The sequence below is a fragment of the Bemisia tabaci genome, chromosome 6, assembly GCF_918797505.1.
Source record: "Bemisia tabaci chromosome 6, PGI_BMITA_v3".
Classification (NCBI taxonomy): Eukaryota; Metazoa; Arthropoda; class Insecta; order Hemiptera; family Aleyrodidae; genus Bemisia; species Bemisia tabaci.
The window spans coordinates 9342196-9363884 of record NC_092798.1 but is presented as its reverse complement, the minus strand read 5'-3'; the positions used below and the strand labels follow the sequence as shown (position 1 = coordinate 9363884).

General features: G+C 38.9%; 1 protein-coding gene across 1 annotated transcript in view; it reads right to left on the bottom strand.

Annotated features, from left to right (window-relative positions):
• LOC109034839 (no long nerve cord) overlaps positions 1–21284 on the bottom strand; it is a 235444-nt gene extending 214160 nt beyond the window's left edge. The window contains 1 exon segment of the mRNA XM_019048214.2: positions 20843–21284. The gene's annotated coding sequence lies outside the window, so the exon portion shown is untranslated.
• Between the last annotated feature and the right edge of the window lie 405 nt (positions 21285–21689).

The window sequence follows — 21689 nt, the reverse complement described above, 5'->3', positions numbered from 1 at the left end:
GATAAAAAATATTGGCGTTTTTACCAAGGTCCAGTAAAATTACCGAGAAAGTTCAATAATTTTACCGAGATTTCTCCGTAAAATTACCAATTCCATAAATGGTAATTTTACCAAAAAAAAACTGGGATCAAATAGAAGTCTGAATTCTTGGTAATTTTACCGTTTTCTTAGTAAATACGCCGAGATTTTTTGTCCAGTGAGAGAAAAATAAAAAAGGAGTTGGGGGTAATTTTGAACTTAACTAGCCGCACATTTTATCCTGAAGAAATTTGAAAGCGGAAAATAAAATTTGAATGTGAAGTATATCTCTACCACCTGGATCTATTGCAGGAGTACGACTTTAAACCTTGTTTTCTTGGTTTGAGTTTGTCGTGACATGGTTACTTTCTCTTAAATCAGTCCAGTCGAGATATTTTTTCAAGAACGACGGATGAAGCTTTGCAATGTTGCTTGGAATACGCAAAGTCGGATAATTTTTAATAACTGAAGCAATCACATACATGCTAATAATTCTAATTGAGAAAACGAGTAACGATAGGCACCCAGATTTATTGAGTGAAAATTTCAATTGGACCTCATACTGTTTAATAAAATATTCACCATAAAATTGCAAGATTTCAGCAGTATTGTGCAGATTATACGTTGTCTCTTCAAATATTTGGTAAACTTTCCGAAAATTTCACAGGACATGTATTCATGCATCCGATTTTTCAATAACGTTAGAAAGCTTAACAAAAGCTGCACTAAGATGCGCATTTCATATTCACCGAGTTTTTCCTCAATGCAGATGAGAACTGCAGGAGAATCAATTATATTTCAAAATTTTGAAGGGCCGTAAGCCCCCTAAAGGGACGTTTGGAAAAAATTGCATACAAGAAAAAATCATTTTGACCCATAGAAACCGCTCCTGCAATCTGGCGGTTTGACCCTAATTCACCCTGTACTTATCTCAGGTTTTTTTTCGAACGTCACTTGGTTGCATATCGCAAAACGTTTCCTAGTGCCCCTCCACGTGCACCAATTCGTCGTTCCCAGACGAAGGGACGTAACTTCATTTCAACGTTGCCAAATCGCCTATTACAAATTGCCATTTTAACTGTAGATATTTTGGGCATTTCCAACCGGCAATTTCACGGATTTTTCATCTAATGTCGTGCAAAAATCAGAAAAATTGTGGACAAATTTTGCATAGGTATATTTTTGTAAAAAATCGACTTTTTATAGTCAATTTTGCAACGTTTGAATAGAGTTACGTTCTTTCGTAAGCGAAACGACGAATTATCCCGGCTCCAATTTCTAACCAATCTGCTCGGCCGAGATTCCATTCGACGACATTTCCTCAGACATGGCACTCGCAGGCATGACAAGGCTATTCAGCTCCCTCCGCCAGCCTTCGAGGGCGCGGGGACAAAAGAATGAAAAAGCTGCCGAGATGAAAGGTGTGTAGTCATGTGGTTGAACACACTGCAAATGAGGCAGCATTGTGTGCCGAGTGCAGCCCTGCACGCTAAGCCAAAACCGCTCATCTCCAACGAGAAACGTATGTAAATACGCGGTTGTTGCTCGGGGAAGGAATGGAGGGCGGAAAAGTGGTCAAGGATTGCAGGGACGAACGGGAAAAAAATCGTTAAACGGTTAACGAGAGTAAACAGCAAAGGCCCTTTCACGAGAGCAAACAGACACGGGAGGGAACATTTCGAATCGGGGGATGCTGTCCCTGCGCGAGGGATGAAAAGTCGGAGGGAAATGGAAAGCTTTTGTGCCCGAACTTGAAAGGGTAACAGATATTGCGGACACTATCGCCGGTCCTGTCCCGACTCTTACGGAAAAGGAATTTGATTTTCTTAATGATAAGCAAGGCTATTATTTGTGGGAAGGATGTTTTCTTTTGATATTTATAATCCAGGAAAAATAATTTCCATAGCATTGCAGCCAGTTAGAATTGTGATTTTATAGCCAGCTATTCCATTCCACCAAAGATTTTAAAGTTTATTTTTTCCCCCAAAATTTGAGGTAATAATTTGTAAAGCTTGACTGAGTAACCCTGGTTGAATAGTTCTTGAAAGTCTCCTCTTCTCCAATCCTTGACCCAAAAGTTCCCTTCGGAAAATATCATTTCAGAACCCTTGTTGCTTAAACACAAGTGCACACATGCCTTTGTAATTATTTTAGATTAATTTCACAAGATTTTGGTATATTTGCGCATGTTTAGCAAAATATTTTAGTTTTACTGAACTGTAATATTTTTTTTAGTTCCTTTTTTATGAAAAAAGTCGTGAATTCTCCAGAATAAAAGAAGCAAAATCTAAGCAGTATAACAACCATCTGGAGAGCTGATATTATTGTCAGTATTTATCATCAGATAGTAATCTTCTTCATCGGAAATTAGATCGAGGTGATTTTAGAAAGACGAACATTGTATGTAATTGAAAGTCATGACATTTTCAAAACTTATTAAATCCTTTACCTTATTTTAAACACGCAAATTTTTCGATGAACTCCTGTCAATCTTCTGTAAGGAGTTGCAAGTTGCGACATTTATCAAACAGGAGTTAACTTTTGCGGATTATTTTACGTGGAAAGTATTTTTTTTTTTCGGTTTTACTCGTTGAAGAATTTACGCAGGAGTATATTAAAGAATATGCAAATGTTCTTTCAAATGTATTATATTTTTTTGGATCCTTGTCGTCATCAAAGAAATGACAGAGAATGCAGGTTTGAACGATCTGTATACGAGATACGCGCCGCATGCGCTGTTTTCAGGCACATCAAACTGTTGTCACCAGTCTAAAACGCCTTCAGTTGCGCGCGATACCTCACCGCAGACATCAGAGTTAAAATATTTGTATCATAAATTGCAGAGCGGAATCCTCCGCTTTTCGAGCATTCATGAACTATAGCGTCTCGCATTTAGCCGAAAAAACCTTTCTGGATACTGTCAGCTTTATTATTATGATGCAGGTTTAGCATATGTGGTAAGAAATTATCGAATTTTGCACATTTTGTGATTTTATACTTAGTCATAACGATATTCCTTGTACATCAACAACAAGAAAAAACACTGAGGAACGTGGCATGAATGTACTTGACAAAATGGTAAAATAGTGCTGGGTCCACACTATTTTTCAGGGCAAACAAGTCTAAAAAATTAAAATTGAAAGAGTTCAAACAGTTGAATAGTCAATAGGTCACTCATATTGAATTGTTGACCGTTTTTTGCCGTAAAATACCACTAGGGCTAATTTAACGCCATTTTTATTGAAAGATCCTCCTTAACATTAAAATTACACTTATTTAATTCTTAGATCTTAAGAATAAGCTGAATTTACTTTTCAGTAAGTAACAAAACACAAGATCAATAAGACAGCGTTTACCAAAAAAGAACAAAAATCATGAAAATTTTCTCAAGGCATTTACATATGTAAAACAAAATTACTTAAGCTATTCCTAAAATAATCCTTTAAAGGTGACTCCTGTTCAGTTAAAACCGTCTCAACTTCAAGTATAAATGACATCTTTTTCAAAACCCCACCCTTCTCCCGCTGAACACTGCCAATTCTGAAATGGACGTATTTCTACCAAACGGACACAACATAATGACTCCAGACTCCATCACTTGAGACTGATTTCAATAAATTCTTTGGTAATCTTGCAAGGTAAAGAGGCACTTCGAAATCGCAAAACACATTCCATTTTCGTCACTTTCTAGTCAAGTTGACGACTATACGCCAAACTTAAGTCTCTACTTGCATAATCTGTCTTCCATTTTTTAGTACATATGGACGTAATTCTGCCAAACGGAACTACGTGCATTAAGGCATGGACCCTGAGACCCATAAGAATACACGCCAAACAGGGCTCACGTCATAATGCACACAGTTCCGTTTGATAGAAATACGTCCAATTACGCCCTAGCGCGTTGAAAATATGTCAAATCGCGCAAAAAGCCCGTCAATAACACGTTCTAACACCCGCTACGGGGGTTTCCTCACGCCGCATAGTTGCGCGGTGTTCTCCCGATACGTCACCGCCCCCTCCCGCAGGAAACACTGCACGAACTGCATCCGGCGCATTCTTGCGGCGCCCCAATAAAAGCTGTCGTCCAAGATTTCTAATTAAGTAAACTCCTTTTAAACCCCTTGATCCGTCGGCGGCGGCGGAAATGGATGCCCCCCGCCCCCACCCCACACTCCTCTCACCCCCGCCGTGGGGGCGGCGGGGGTGGGGTGGCGGGTTGACCGCAACGAGACCTCAACTGCAGCGGAAGTTGGAAAACTCTCGACCGGAAATGGGCCGGAACTGTCGCGAAAAGCGTACTCGCGAGACTCGGGACAGGTCATAAACGGGTGGGGTGAAGGGGAGGGGGTGAAGGGGGTGGGGTGAGGGAGGGGGGACTGCATCGGACTAAAGAATCTAATTAACGGGGTCCCGAGTGTTTTCGAGGAGGTGGTTGGAGAGTGCGGAGTTGACGGTTAATCAGCTCCTCCTCCGATCCGAAGTCCGGAGTCGAAGCCGAAACGCAGATAAGTCGATTTATTGACCTAATGAATCTTGTCGGGCCTGTTCACACCTCTCGGTCTCGATTGAAGTGTTTTCGGATCGGACGAGTGGGCGGGATGCGGTCCGGATTGCGGCCGCACGCTCGAGACGAGTCTACTGCTGTGCGGAGGAGGAAGTAGGAACGGAACGCTGCGAGAGCGTTCGAAACGGTGACAATTTCCTCCAATAAAATATTTGATTTTTCGAGGATATTTACGGTTATTTCTTCTACCCTTTCTTGGAAATTTAGGAAAATTGCGATTACAATTATTCGAAAGTTTAAAATAAAGAAATTACATGTTTTTTGTTGTTTTTTTTTAAATTTTTTTTGGCGCGTATACGTAGTATACCGCCTTTGCGATCGTTTCGAACCCTGCTCGATACAATAACCGAGTCCCTTAGTTCCTTACCGAAAAGTGACTACCGCGAACTTCTGAGATTTTCCAAAGCGTGTAAAAAGTTTATTTATCCGTCAATAATTATGATTTAAAGTTGTTTCTCATTCTGGGGCTCTCTAGTTTATGTGCAGTGAATACCAAGAGTCTACGTTACTTGGTTTTCTTAAAAAAAGCCTAAGAGTACGACGCGCTGATTTAAAATATGCATATATAAGCAGAATCAAGCGAACTGATTCGAGGATGGCTGAGCAGGTCGGCACTCTCGGAATGAGAATTTAACTCCTCCGTTTTGTTCAAAACGTTGCTTTGACAGATCTCCAAACCTCTGTTATACTTTTCAAAAGTTGGTACCCGTGCTCTGATAGTGCTGTTCATCTGACAACAATGTCAGTGTCAGCTGATAATAATATTTTTATCATATGAGGTTAATAAAAAGTTTTCAGTCAGTCTTTGACATCCTGAATAATTGTCTTGGTATTTATTTACTAATTTTACAGAATTATATTTTATTTCTTATTAAAACTAAGAAATACAGTGCAATCTGTGTAAGTGCAATCTGTGATGAGCCTCGAGACTCATTAGACCATTAGCTAAACGTGGCTCATACAGGAATCCACTTACCCCTCTCTTCCCCACGCTCCTGATCACTGCGTCGGCGTCTCGACGAACAATAGCTAATGACGGTCGCCAAGCTAGGCCGGGATCCTCAGCCCCTCGCCCAATTACTTACGCTTCATTAACCATTTCACCGTCACGCTAGGATTCGCCCAATTTTCAAAAAAAATTGTTTCGCGAGTTTTTAGCAATTTTTTCCTTACTCTCCGTTGAAACACGAATTAAAAGAGGTCTCATTCATAAAAATCGGCCAAATAGAAGAGAAGTTACAGTATTCGAAATCCGAAGAAATCAACAAAACTTCTCCAAACAAAAAATAAAATGAAGGGGGAAAAAAAGAAATGTATAAATTACAATTTAATATGATTGACCTCAGAATGTGACAAGCAATTCAATTATAAAAAGGAGAAAAAATTGAGTGAAATTACAAAAAATTAGCCTCTTGCAAGGGGCTTCCTTGTATGAGTTTTGACCTGAAGACAAGTAAATCCCGTTACATTATTAAAACGAAATTGACTCCATAGTTTAATGCCTTAGTTTCTTGAATACGATTATTTTAAGCTCTCGAAAATTTATACCAGCAATTTTACCCATGGGGTGATTTCCTGAGAGCTGATAATATCACGAATTTCTCATAGAGCCCTTCAAAAATGGCTTGCTTTTTGGGCAGCCGATTCGGCCATCAAACCGGGGTTTAAATGGAAGCTGATAATAACACAAAGCTCTGAGAAAAATTTTGAGATGAGTATAGGAACGGTTTGTAAATTACGAGGAGAGGCGGGCATTCTGTTCAGCATATCGATACATAAGTATTTTCACACGTAGAATTTAATTTTCACGTCAGGGAGTCGACATATTTTGATTTTTTCGATTTTATACGGAAAATGTATGGTTTTTCGGGATTGAAATTACTTACAATTGTTTCATGAAAAATGAATGCACCCAAAATGACTATAGCATTTTGACTTTCACATACGTGCACTCACTAAATCGATTGGTAAATTCAAAGAGTGGGTACATCGACCTGGTATATCAAGTTTCTGCAATTTTTCACGGCAAATCGGTAGATTTTCGGGATGTGGATTGCTTACTTTCAATTCATGAATGAATAAAGCATGGACATGGTTAAGCTTCTTTGCATGAAAAGACGTTTAAAATAAAAAAATCAAGACATATTTAATACAATTGCATTTATATCGAGTAAATCTCTTTTCAATAATATAACGGGATTTATAATACCGGTGATTTGGGTATTTTAGCCCCAAAATACCTTTAAATCGACTTTATCTTCTAGGAGTTCGACAGAATTTTTCCTTTCTTCGCTTAAATTTTTCCGTAGCACTTTTCTTCAAGAATCTGATAAGATTTTGCTTGAGGCAGATCAAAAAACTTAAATTTGTTCGAATAGCTTTCTAGATTCACAATACACGGTCTCGTCAAGGTGCGTCGTTGACCTTGCACTGTTGGATCGTGAATTCTCTTGTTGTGCTGCTTGCCTTTTTTGAAATCTCTGTAAATGAAAACTAAAGGGGTTGATATGTGCGAGTTAATGACGCGCCTTATCAACACATTGTGTTGGATTTCACTGCTTGTTTTTTTATATACATAAAAGGAGGGGTATAAATAAGGGCCTTTTTGGGCCCAATTCAGATGAATTTCCTCTATTTTTCAATTTTATTAGTATCGAAACTGAGAGGCGCCCTTACTACCTACTTTTTAATCAACATACACGGAGAAGAAAACCTCGTGCGTGGGAACCGAAGTTCAGGTCATATGGATCTTTGAAGTTTTCGGATTGAGCATCTGAACACTTTAGGTCTAGCTGTTGAGGTTCGGATCACACATCTGAAACTTCAGTTCTTACATCTGAAGTACTTTAGATGTGAGAGCCGAAGTTTTTCGGATGTGAAAACCGCAGAACATCAGATGTAAGAACTGAAGTTTCAGATGTGTGATCCAAACCTCAGCAGCTTGACCTAAAGTGTTCAGATGCTCAATCCGAAAACTCCACAATTTTTTCCAAATTTAAGGGCTGTATTTGAATGTACCATTAGTTGATGGTTTTCTATCGTCTCTTTTTGGGTCAAACCCTGGCCTAAACATGTGTCTGATAATCGATTTTGGTGAAAAATGCGCACTTTTTGGCATTCAACTGCATACCCGAATCTATCACCAAAATTGGCCTTCAGACCCATGCTCAGGCCAGTATTAGACCCGGAAAGAGACAAAAAATAACCAAATAATGATGAATTCCGTAAAACATAGACATTCAATGAGCAAAAAATGTTAAGTTGAGAGTTCAAGGTGGATCCAAAAACGGCCCATGTTGAGACTCCTCTCCAGTACCTCCCAGAAAAGAATTTTGCAAATGCTGAATGTTCACTCGATGAAATATTGATATTTTACATAGGTTCAAATGGGAGAAAAGTTCTGATGTTTTCAGCATTACGGCATCACTGTGGATCAGCAAGTCTGAAGAGGCCAGAGATCTCGCTCTGCACAGATGGACTGCCGAGCGATTGCTTTTAGGGGTGGTAGGTTGTCCATCGATGCACCGATTTTCCGAGATGAAAAGGTGTAACCATCATTAAAAGGATACCCCGGCTAAGTTTTAACTAAAACCATTGTTCATATACCTCTTCGGTTTTTTCGTTGATTTGACAGAGGAGTCCTTGTTTCAATGATTTTAATTATGTTAAAACAAATTACGGGTAGTATCTTGTTCACTTTGATCCCGAGAGCTTTTTGCCCCTGTATACGTTCAAATTAAAGTGACAAGAATTGATTTAACCAATATCCATTAAGTATTTCGTGTGTATTTTAAAAATTTATTGCGGTCAGAGGGCGTATAGCGTAGCTCATTGCTAGAGTAATCAAAACAGATGATAGAGTGACAGCGTAACGATCAAGTTATTTAAGGTCAACTCACAGAACTATCGCAGAAAAATGGTACCTCTGGTGAAAATGGTTTTATGACTTACCTGAAAAAAGAGAAACAAAAGCAAAAGTTAGAAAAATAACCTATTTCCAATCAAGAGTTAAGATGAATTATGGCTGCTCCCCAGAACTGATCATTGTAAAATACTAATTGGATTCTAATTGGACGTATTTACGCTGAAAGGAACTATAAGCATTGGTTTATTGTGCGACATAGTTCCTTTCAGCATAAATGCGTCGAGCTGATCGTTGATTGGATGGTTCTTCAGTAATTAGAGGAGCGAATTAATCAGTCGATTATTTCTGGATTTTTGGATATTTCTCAAAAACTTCCGAGCATCAGAGCATGCTGTAGGGCGTCAGGTATACATTTTGTGCCCAACATTTGATTGAGAAACATTTTGAAATAGCGTAAAAATCAAGAATACCGCAAACCGTGAGGAAAGGCGGTTGGCGTTCCTCATTTTGGACGTACTTTCGAAGTTATTTCATAATGTTTTTCGGTCAAATTTTATGGATGAGTATCAAACATCTTACAGCTAGCGTAATGCGATGCTCAAAAATCTTACTTTATAATATTAAATAATAAGAGTTACGCGTAACGCATAATTGGACTGCATTTTGCTATTTGAAGCTATAAATTCTGGCTCATCTTGAAAAACACTTATGTGCATAGGGAAACTAATGGAACATACGTTGTTTTTAAACTAGGCCGGAATTTATAGTTCTAAATTGCAAAATGTAGTCCAATTACTCTAGTTTGTACTTTAATAGCGGAACCGATCCGTCAACTTGTTTTGTCCCAGAATCAACGAAGCGTCTTGCGGCGTATGTTAGTAAAAAATAACTCCGTTTAAGAAAAAAAATTGTTCAAAGCTTATTCTCTACACTAATCCTCCAAGAATAGGAATTTTATGAGGCATCTAAGAACATAGGGACGGAGACAAAGTGCTCGAATGCAGGGCGGCTTGTTTCAGGGAAAGGGTGGCAGGGCAAAGGGAGGAGGGGGTTGGGGGTGCGGGATGGACATCATAATCCCGGCAAAAAGCTAAGGAGCGAGCCCGATTGTGTTAATTAAGAGGGCAAAATAGCACCCGTTCGGCAATATCTCAACAACCACGGATCAACGCTGCCGCGTTAAGGAAAAACGCTGTATGAAAATGCGGATTTTGCCATATTTCCCCTGATAAAACATCTATTTTGGAAGAAAGTTATGCATATTTTTCCTTGAAATTGTCTGATATTTTAGATTAAATTACGAACACATTAGTCTGAAAAATTCGAGGATAAATATTTACAACTTTTCCAATACATTCGTATTTTATCAAAGAAAATTTTGCCGCGCCTGCTGGTTCATACGGTATTTTTCCTTAGTACGATAGAACGCTGAAATCCGCTTGATGTAAATTGGACTGCATTTTGCAATTCGGAACTATAAATTCTGGCTCACCTGAACAAACACTTGTGTGCATAGGGAAACTAATGGTACATACGTTGTTTTTAAACCGGGCTAGAATTTATAGATCCTAATTTATTGTAAAATGTAGTCCAATTGAGACTTGATAGCACTGCCGCCTTAAATCCGGCCAAACCTGGAAATTGTTTCCGCATCAATTTGCCGCACGACGGAGTAAGTCAACGGAAGACGCCGGGTATGAAATTGTGTGCTGAAACTGCAAAATTTGATGTTTATTTCATCACTATTAAAAACAGGGGTGCTCCTCAAAGGCGAGTTTATGAGTAGAACGATGAAACCTTGTTTTAAACTTTTACGTCCATCATAATTGAGGATTTGAGCTTTCAAAATTTCCACACCGTATTCAACCTTTTCCGTTGACTTACTGTGCGCTGTGTTGTGAAGCGGATATCATACGTATAGCACAACACGGGTATCATTGACTGTTAAATTTGCCAAAAACTAAAAATAGACCAGTGAACAGGGTGAGAATTAAATCAATTCGGAAAAAAGAAGAAAAAACCAAATGTGAACACCCGATAAAAACGCATAAAGCTACCTACATCTTCCACCAATCAGAGAGGGATTCACGCCTGACTCGTTTTCCCCTCGAGAAACCCCACTTGGCATGTTATCAAGTCATTATCCAATATATTAACGGTGACATTTTAAGAGCAAACAGCCGAGGATACATGTGTTAAAAATTCACCTCGCCACCCCTAGCGGTTTTTCACCGCCGGTCTAGCCGGAGGCCATTGTTGGCACGGCTTCAAGGAGCGCGCCAGTAAGTGATCTATGCAATATGCATTACGCACGATTCGTGCAATAACTATTGGTTCATGCAATCGGTATTAAATCGCAGCGTGCTGTTGGAGGATAGAATAATAACATATAAATTTGTGGAGATACTGGAGCAAAACTAGACAGTAAACTGATTTCGGTCTAATACACGGCTACGCTGATTCGCCCCACAGAGTGTGGGGCCACACAACAGGCCACACATTCAAAATCCACTCTGTGGGGACAATCTCGGATTTTCGTTGGAGATGTAGTGTGGCGCCGCACTCTGTGGGGCGAATCAGCGTTCAGATAGGAAGGTTGGTAATTTTTGGCCAACATGCGTAACAAGAGGTCAGTTAAAAACTGAAAATCTCAATACAGAGGGGAAAAGGCGATTCGAGCACAATTTTTCTTGGTCGTAGTTAGTGTTGCACCAAACATCATATCACTTTGAGAAAAATTGTGCTTGAATGGCCTTTTGCAGTCCGTATTGAGATTTTCAGTTTGTTGCTGAACTCTTACGCATGATGGCCAAAAAAATACCAACTTTCTGTCAGAATTAAATTGAGTTTAGAAGAAACAATTTCCTGTTTTTTGCAGAGTTTCTTTTTATTTCTCACACAGAAAAGTTTACGTTTCAAAATTTTAGTTTTGATCAACTTCAGAGGGTTCGTCTGTATATTAGTAACCCCAGAAATTCAAATAAACCGAAGAAATCAGCATTGTTATTATTATCGTCGTGGAAAAAACCTGCAATAACTCGGCTCTCCTCTCCTGAAGGGATAAAGATTGGATCAATGTAGAAAAAGAAACTGGGAACGCGTAGTTGGCTCCCTCTTCAATTTATGACTGGACTGCATTTTGCAATTTAGAACTATAAATTCTGGCTCCTCTGGAAAACACCTATGTGCATAGGAAAACTAATGGCACGTACGTTGCTTTTAGACCGGGCTAGAATTTATAGTTCCAAATTGCAAAATGTAGTCCAACTGATGGAACCAATGCAGAGGAGGAAACAATAATGTAATGGTGATGCTCATGGCGTTAAAGATGCCGTCAGTGGTGACGTTGGCATGGGGATTCTGAATTATATCGAATTTGATTCAAAGAATATAGCGATGGAATAACCTTTTCCAGTTCAAACAATGAGAATGAACCGATATAAAACACACATTGGATCTAGAGTCCAGACTCTTGAAAACTAGATGATAAAAGACAAATTGAAGTGATTTGGAAACAATTAAATTTGACACGGAACCACCTTTATTTTTCGAAACACACATCATATTCTCCTTTAACACATCTTTTTTTAAATCAATTTGAATAAGAATAATCCATGCAGTATATGCAAACATTTAAAAATCATTAGTTGTTAACCGCTGACTCCGTGAGTTTAAATATTAGAGCCAAACACAGAGCAGAACGGCGGCTTGCATTCCGGCGCAAAACGCGCACTGGCGCCTACAAACCTAACAGGGATACTTCACGCATTGCGCAAAACGCATACTGGCGCCTACAAACCTAACAGGGATACTTCCCGCATTGCGTAATGCGTGAAGTATCCATGTTAGGTTTGTAGGCGCCAGTGCGCGTTTCGCGCTGCGCTGGTCGGCCGCCCGTCACGCCGCAGCGTGCCATGGTGCACACTGGAAAAAAAAAAACAAATTGGATCTAGAGTCCAGACTCTTGAAAACATTGACAAGAAAAAATGCTCTTGATTCAATCGGATTTTTGCTTGAATCAAAAGGAAATCCGCTTAAATTAAGAGGCTTGCTTCTTGATTTAAGCTTAAACCTGGCTGAATCAAGAGTATTTTTTCTTGTCGATGTTTTTAAGAGTCTGGACTCTAGATCCAATGTGTTTTTTTTCCAGTGTTGAAATTGATAGACAAAGCGATAGACATAGAAGGCATAGGAAACATGGACTGATTCTGTTGGTTGAAACGGGTAGCTGTAATAGACTTAGGAGAAACATAATGGACTAACTACAGGGTCTCTCGTGGGTTGCCGTTAGTTTATTACTTACCTCCTATGTCCGTTGCTTCCATCAATAGGATCACTTTATTTTCAGTTTGTCTTCTCTGTCTATCACTTTGTCTATCAATTTAAACAATCAGCCTGCAACTCACGAAGATATCATGACCCTCATCCCCAGTATTAGGCACAGAACAGGCAGATTCCTCAATTAAATTTTATAAATAAAGCGCCCTTCCAGTACTTAATACCGCAATCAAAATGTAAGCAAAAAAACAAACAAGTAGTAAATCGAATGGTGGATTAATCGATGGAAATGGGAGAAGGGGAGCCTTTAGCTCCGCGCAAATGACGCGTCAAGTTAGAAATTAAGTTATTTTGAAATAAAAATTTTGTCGTTAAGACGAGCTCCGTTAATACAGGTCTCTCGTAGTGCTGTGGGAGCCAAAGAAGGGTTCATTGAGACGCTTTATTCCGAGCGCTTTTGAAAGCAGAGCACAGTGGGCCGGAAACAAAATTTTTTCGAAAGACACTCAAGCGAAGAGGATACATTCTTGAGCGGGAACTACCCCTCCCCTGGGGCTTTCTGCGATGAACGTTGCAAACGGAGACACGTGGTCTTTCACTTTGACTATCAATGTGTAAACAATTTAAGGGACGTTGACGCTCTTCGCACTGCTTATACTCGTCTGTAGCGATGAACACTATAATTTCTTCGTTAAGCAAAACGTTTCTACGGATCTGAGTGTTTCTTTGGACATTTTAAAACCACCTAGTGCGACAGGAAAAAAAAAGAAAAAAAAAACTACTTTAAAAACTCCCGTAGTATCCCATATTGGTCTTATGACGAGAATATAATTGGGCAGTTCCACTCCCCGACCGGCCATGGAACAACCGCTCCAAGGGAGGTGCATTTTGTCGTCGGCCACCGCCAATCTACAGTTTATAAATCGTATAGGTTCAGTTACACGATCAAATTGAGCCATCAAACTGAAGCTCTGATTGGTGGAAAAAGACCTGAGGTGAGGATGCGACCAATGAGAGGTCCAATTTGATGGCTCAATTTGATCGTGTAACTGGACCTTAGCGGTCAACCGTAAACCAACAAGATTTGGGCCCACATCACGAAATTTCCCTTCCCTTCTGGTTGTCTACAACTAAGACAAGTTCTTTTGTTCGGAAAATGAAGAACTTTTGATCTTCCAAAAGTTTGTTTTCGGCTCCTTGTGTGGCAGGGTCGGGGTCCTCTCCGAAAGCGGCCGCAAAGGACCCGAAAAGTCGCGGGGTAGACGACTTTTACGAGAGCCGAGCTAATAATATCGACCATCGTGTTTACAGAGTCAAGATATTGGCCGCGCGGCTTTTAATAACGGGGCGCGGCCACAATCGGAGTGTTATCAATTAAAAGTTTGATTAAAAGTTCATCAGGTTTATTTGTAAAGCGTATAAACTCCGCCGAATCGGCCCATTTTATTGGAAGCTCGTCTCGCTCCGTTTATGGCTCTCGTAAAAAGCCGACCGAATAAGGGAGTAAAAGACGCTTTAATTTTTTTAGCCCCCTCCCCCTACCGCTTCCTCCCCCTTCCGCGTTGGGGTGATCGGCAATTGTCGTAACCCGTCGATTTTTGTGACAATATTTCGGGTGATCGACAGGCCTCTCTGTCCGAGCTTAAAACAAGCGCGGTTTTTGACCGGACTTACGAATAGCCGTTGCCACATTTTGACCGCAAAAATTGAAGAGTTCCTATGGCTACCATAGTTTTTTTTTTAAATTTAAATTAATTAAAAAATAAGGAAAATTAATCCTTTTACACCTCCTCTGTTGTTTTTCTCGTCCACTGAAAGTGTTTTTCTTTTTCAGATTTGGCACCTGTTTTTGGAAAAAAGCTATTTAATTATTGGACTTTTTTGTCGATTTCCGAGCGACAGAGGGGAACTAAATTTTAGCGTTAAAAAATTCGCACACGTGTATTCGCATTCACCAGGAAATAGTTGAACGTTTCTAAGTAAAAATTTCACCAATGTCTCTTCCGATCAGAAGAAATAATCAGAAACGTCTTGGACAGAATCGCACTTATTTTTGTGAAAAATTGAATTTTTCTTCGTATATTTTGCAAGCTTGGAGTACTTAAAGTCAAGTCTAGGGAAACAATTTATGCGAAGAATGAATTGCAATGAAAAATGATTGCACACAGAATTCGCGTGCTTAATGGTTCCTTTCTACTTAATTTATTTGTTGATAATTCCTTTTAGCGTAAATACTCAAATTATGCTGTTGCATCGACTTAGGAGAAATTGGATTCAAATGAACAAGAAAAACTTTTTGTTGAAAATTTCATGATGCGCTGAGGACAAAAACAAATCAACCAAGGATGCGACTTACCATGCAAAATAAAATGTTAGTTGTAACGACGAAAGTTTACTGATTGGAATTATGATTGTAGTAGAATCGTTTGATTTCTTCACACGTTGATCTCGCGGCAAAGAATCTGTCCTTAATGCACAATCTTATTTTCCTGATTGTGAGAGGGGGAAAAATACATTCCCTGTGAATGAGAGTGCTGACACTTACTTCTGATCGGGCATGGGTAGCCGCACCATAATTTTTTAATGCAAATTTTTGACGTTCTCTTTACTTGACGCACTTCTGTAGGTAAATCATAACATCTAAAGATCTCCAGGACCATTACACATGTACGTTACGAGTATCGAATTATTTCTCTTATTTAGATATGTTCAATGCCGTTGAAAGGTCAGAATCATCGACACTTCCTATTCCCTAATATCCTGCTATGTACATAAATGTATCGTCATTTTCCAGTCAAAGTATCACAAGCGCCATGCGACGTTTAAAAATTTCCGCCGCCATTTTATTTTTTAAAGCGGAACTGTCCAACAAAGCTGTCTGAAAATGTCACTGAATTTTCTTGGCGCTGTCAAGAAAATTCAGCGAAATTTTTAAATAGATTCAACCGACGGTATCTCCGTAAATAAATAAAATGGCGGCGGAAATGTTGGAATGTCGCATGGCGCTTGTGATACTTTGGCCGGAAGGTGACGATATGCAAACTCATTTCTCGATATGGCATCAATGTGTTAATTGCGTCAGATTGTTTTTCTTGCTTTTTATGGCCTTGAATTTGCTTTTAATGGGGTGGCGGTAATTAATTTTCAGTCGCTCTTGCTCATCAATTACGCACAAACAGTCACCCCGTAGCCAGACACATGTGATGTCATTATTTTCTCTACGGCTGAAAAATAAACACCGAGAATTTCGCATCGTGTTTAATTTTCAACACCTCGGTCGGTGATCCAATACTTTCAAAGCTCTAAAATTTTAACGATAGATCAGGGCTGAGAAACTGGGATTAAGCAACATGACTGTAAAAATATCAGAATCGTGCACTTAGATTACAAAGAGAAGATCGCGTTCTTCAACATCTACGGAAGAACCAGGCTCAATTGGATTACATTTTGCAATAAGGAACCACTATCTCTGGCTCTCCCATAAAAGCACATATCTGCATAGGGGAAGCAATGGCATGTATGATGTTTCTAAAATGGGCCAGAGATAGTGGTTCCTTATTGCAAAATGTAATCCAATTTGCTTTAATCAATTCTGCAGCAATAATTTTAGCTTAAATATAATTGACATGGCAATAATACTCGCCTCGTCGTCACTCAAATAATTACGCTCGAGATAGTGCACAACGAAAATCACCTTCATTTTGGCAATTATGCAGAAACACATCATACATGTTAAAATAGTTGCATCCTTCAAAAAGTCAATAGCGATTCTCTGAAATTGAGAAAATCATTTCTCCCTCCATTTAAGCCATTAAATAGGCTCTATTCTAGGTGAGGCATCCTGTTTCAATATTCATCGAATGTATTGCATTTGTTTAAATGAGCGATAATCGTGTTGCCAATTTGCAACAGTCACCACAGTTAGGTAATTAACCTCCCAACGACATATTTTACTTTTTCTAGCAGACACTTCTAAATCTGAATTAGATACACTCCAATTAGATCGGTTTTACTTATAGGTAAGTTATTGAAGGGGATGTGGGACTACCCTCTCTGGCTAGCGTGCTTTAAAATTAGAACTGCTTTAGCGTGTATGCTTTAAGGTTTGAATATTATTAAGCCTTACTTTCTGCTAGGGCTTTAAGTCAGATTAACTTTAAATAAACATATTTATTGATTTAAAAAAAAATCGAGCTACAAGCCAAAATAGCTCATATAATGTAGTATTCCAAACTATATGTAGATGAGAAAAATAGAACTTACACAAAACAAAGCAAACAAAGCATTAATTATTTTGGTTTGTAGCTCGATGTTTTTTAATCAATAATTATGTCTATATAGCTTAGCCAGCCAAATTTGGCACTAAAATGTCTAACTCCAAATATTTGTTTATCATTTTTGTATTATTGTTTGAGAGTACATACATATAATTGATTACTTTTAATAGATGCAATATGCGATCCTTCAAAACCTACATACATATACTTTGAGGATAGATTTGTATTGAGCCTTGGCGCTTTTATAGCTGTAACAAGTTAGCGACGATCAAACTCACCAATTTTAGTATTTCGAGTTGAACTTACAAATACTTCTAAATGTCTATTTGTGTGCCGAAATTGAATATTTAAACTTTTATGTTCATTCTGCAACAGTAAAAAATTGACTACTCGTGGTGTCTAAATTTCAAAACTTTCTAAGCAATTAAAACTCAAAATTTAATGTATTCTCCTAAACCCCGATGTAAATGAGACGATAGTCGCTGATCGTTGTATTAATTGAGCTTTTCATAAACATTTCAAGAGCTACCGATGAAGTAAGGATTTTCTGCCAGGTAGCCAACGCTGTATAATGCAACCATCTCAAAAACTTCATAAGTTAGCGAATAGAAATAATACAGATCAAAGGCACCAGCGTGCTATGATGAGAAAAACTCCGAACGAAAAATCGAACGTCTTCATAATCCTCCGATAAAATAAATATTTACCAGTGAAGTTAAAATAATGTTTTCTTGAGATTTCCAGGGATTTCAAATTAAATCGCGTGGGATTCTCTGCGGAATTGGAAGAATTTACAGACTTGTGGATATACTTATCCTCAAGTCTCCCAGAAAATGTGTATTTTATCCCATGAAATTTTGCAACGTTCAATAGCTCGTACGGTATTCTTCCTTAGCATAGCACAGCTACACTGTTGCATCAATGAAGAGCGCCTGGGAAAATGGAGCTGAATGGAAGAGCAAGGGTATATTCTGTTACGCCGGTTAGACAGAGGAGCTATACCAACGCAATCAAAAAGCTTTGTGAATTCACTCAGTCACTCGAAACCCGTGCCTGCGGTTGGAAATCGAGGGTGAATACAAGGAGTGCCTTTAAGGCTCCCGCCCGCTCAACGCTGATACATTTAAAGAGATACTTTGAATGCACTTCAAACTTCAATCCCCTTTTCCAGAGGTGCCTTAGGCTCAATCTCCCAGCTATTTTTACCGAAACAAAGCTGCATTAAAGTTCCATTGTGCGAGAGGGCTTTCAGATCCAAGTGGAAGTGTTCAAGAGGAAAGCGTGTCACCGAATCGACCGCAATCTGGAGGACATTGCACCGAGAAATTGTTTCCTGGATACTGATACCACCCAGATTTGAATCTTGTAAGTTTTATAAGGGAATCTAAAATTCAGACCCGGTTCTACAACCTCTTGGAAGTTTCGTTTCTACGAAGCAAAACTTTAAATGCCTTTTGAGCGAGTTTTAGGGCTTCAAATTTTTGACGGTCTAGGGACTCGTTCCCTGATGAGGAACGGAAGTTTTCTTCCCAGGGATTTTCTTGGGAGAACCATAGAAATCTCCTAAATTTCGGGCATGAATATCGAATGACTATCTTTTAGCCGGTTCTTTGGCACATTCAAATTTTTAAATCCAAAAGCGTTCCTAATGTTTATATTACCTGGTCAATGAAAGCCTCACTATTTCTATTATTATTTGATGACGATTTGAAGATTTGAATATGTCATTCATGAGGTTAATAACAGTGGCTAATGGGCAATAGTACATAATTCTTAATAACAATAAGTACTTAAAATTTCCGTAAAATTCGAAAACGAAATAGCTCTAAGCGCTAGAAGAGAATATTTCCGGTTTCTGGAGAGGATGCTCTGATTTCTCCCTGAAATTTTCCATTCCAAGATAAATTCTGGTCATTCTCGGTCATGGGTACCATGCTAAATGACATTTCTAATTGTGGCGGGGCATTTCCGAACTGAAGCCCAATTCAAACAATTTAACTTTTCATCCGACAAAGAGAATACCTCAGCTCATTAATTTTAACAAAAATTCTGGGAGTTTTTGCAAGCTTTAAGGGTCAATCTAAATTTTTAAGATAATCTGGATGTGGAAGCGATATAATGCTTTCAGCAGAGCTCGTGCCCCCCCTCCCCCGAAAAAACGAATAAAATACAAACGCTAACACTTATAACAGTCCACGAATATTCGAAGGACACTTCTCAGAATACTCGCCGGCAAATCTGGGACGGCCTTTAAATATTTAGGGAGAATTCTTCGAATTTGCGAAGATTATTCAATAGCTGTGCATTAGCAACACATTTCTCTCCAAATATTCCCTGGTTTTTCACAGAATATCGCCTCGTGCCCCGATTTAGAATTTTCCTCGAAAGCCTATTGCTGTGAGCGAAGTTGAGACCGCAGCACCGTCCTATTCAATCTCAATACACAGTTTTCAATTTGTTACCTGTTTTCATTTTCAAAATTTTATATTCGAGGCAATTTGTGTAAACATAAATGTTCTGAATTTTAGCAGCTCCTGTACATTTCTTTGTTTAAGGGTGTTTGAGATTAGATTCATCTGACTTTTAATGATGCGGGTTCATGTGATGAATTCATATCTAAACACTAAAAATTCAATTCATCTTGGCCTAGTTTATCTCAAAATTCATATTATACACGAAATTTGTTGTATCATGACCTGATGTTGTTTTTTAAACATCTCGACGGTGTCAGTCCGCAAACACGTACCTCGTTTGCGATGTTTGAGAATCTCCGCTCCTATTTTTTTTTTTTTTAGAGTACCAATCGATATCATTCCTTGAAGTTTCTGCGGGATTTTCTTTGTAAAGGGAAGAAAAATCACGGCAGTTTTTGAAAACTCCCGTCAAGTAGTTTTCCATTTGAAAAATAAAGTATGACAGGAATTCTGCAACGTCACATACCGAGATACGTGGTTGCGGACTTACACCGTCGATCTGCTTTAACTCAAAATCGCGTTTAAAACTGTAATTGTGAACTCTCTTGCATTCTAAATGTAAACATTTGTCAGAAAATCGTCTCATCATGAGAAAAACCATAAACATAGGATATCCATTAAAAGAGCAACGCAAAAAATCCCAGGGACAATTATTAAAGACACGCATGATTGAGATAAACTAAGAGTCTTCTTAACAATCTGAGATATGGAAAATGATACTTGAGTCATTCATAGATTCCGTAGAAAATTACAAATCATAGTTGTTGAAAATCAGATGAAAAAAAGAAAAAAAAGGAAGCAGAAGATTGATCGCATGTTTCACCAAAAAAAATGTGGTAAACCACCGCTACTAAAAAAGAAAATTAGAACGAAGATAAGGAAACACGTACTGAGGTAGAAGGACATTTTTCAAATCAATTTCGTGGTGAAATGCCCTTTTAAATACAACTTCAAATCCGAGATGAAGCGAGTCCTTTTAAACACTGAATTCTTCAAAATCAGCCGGTGTGATGATTGCTGATTGATGTTATGAAGAATAAAGAAAATAAATATTGGATGAAAAATAGTTGCAGCAAAACAGCCTGGAAATGTTATTTCATCCATGCTCATTCAATTTTTTTCTCGGAGTTTTTTTGTTAGCAAAGTTTTTTTTAACGAATCCGGGTTTTTTCTAAGACATTTTGAAACCATCTCATGCGACACACCAATTAGACTAATTTTTCAATTGGGAACTACATTCTGGTTCAGTTTAGAAACACGTATGTGCCATTCGTTTCCCTAGACACATAAGAGTTTTTACCGATGAGCTGAAAATTATAGTTCCTAATGGCAAACTGAAATGTAACCCATACACGAAAAAACGTACCTTTTTAATCGTTAAATTAGGTATCCTTCTGGTTCATACAACTTCACTTTAGTTTATCCAACCGGACAAATTATGTTATGCGAGCACTTTTCCACGAAAAAAAAATCGAATTCCTTTTTTAAAACAATCGAACACTTCACAAACCTTACAGTTGAAACAAACGTGACATTCCAAAAACACAGGAATCAGAATCTAAACCAATTTCATTTGAAAAAACACAACAAGAAACCACCGAAACATGAATCCCAACCAACAATGCTATATACCACGTAACATGAACGAGTAGCGAAAATTGGCACCGTATGTGGGCATCCCTAAAATCCGTTGAATTTTCGCCGGGAAAATGAAGTCGGGGGAGGGGGTGGCGGGGGGTCGTCGCGAGGGATCGCGTAAGCTGCGGACGAGTGGGGCGCGCACGTCTCTCCTTTCCCGAGCTCGGACTAGCAGTGCCCGGCCGCCGCCGCCGCCGAGTCGGAAACCGCCCTTCGCGCTGGGGGTGGGGCTCAGGGGGCGGTGGAACAAGCCGGCCCGTCTCGTACGGACCCGATGGTTCTCCCGACCCGCTTTTCCCGCGGTTTTTGAATCCTCCATGCTCCGATTCGTCGTGGACCATACGAAGGAATGTAAATCCATTCGAAGGTTGCGAAACTGGTTAAAATAATTCAATGTTTTACAAAAATGTACCGATATCAAATTTTGTCAAAAATTTTATTTTGTCAAATTTTCACTTAGAAATTCCCCAGGTTCTCTTAGTTAAAATGCAATGGAGATGATGCATGTGTGAGGAATTTGCGATTTGACTACTGATTTCTCTGTAAAAGTTTGCGAGAAACACGATGGTGCCACT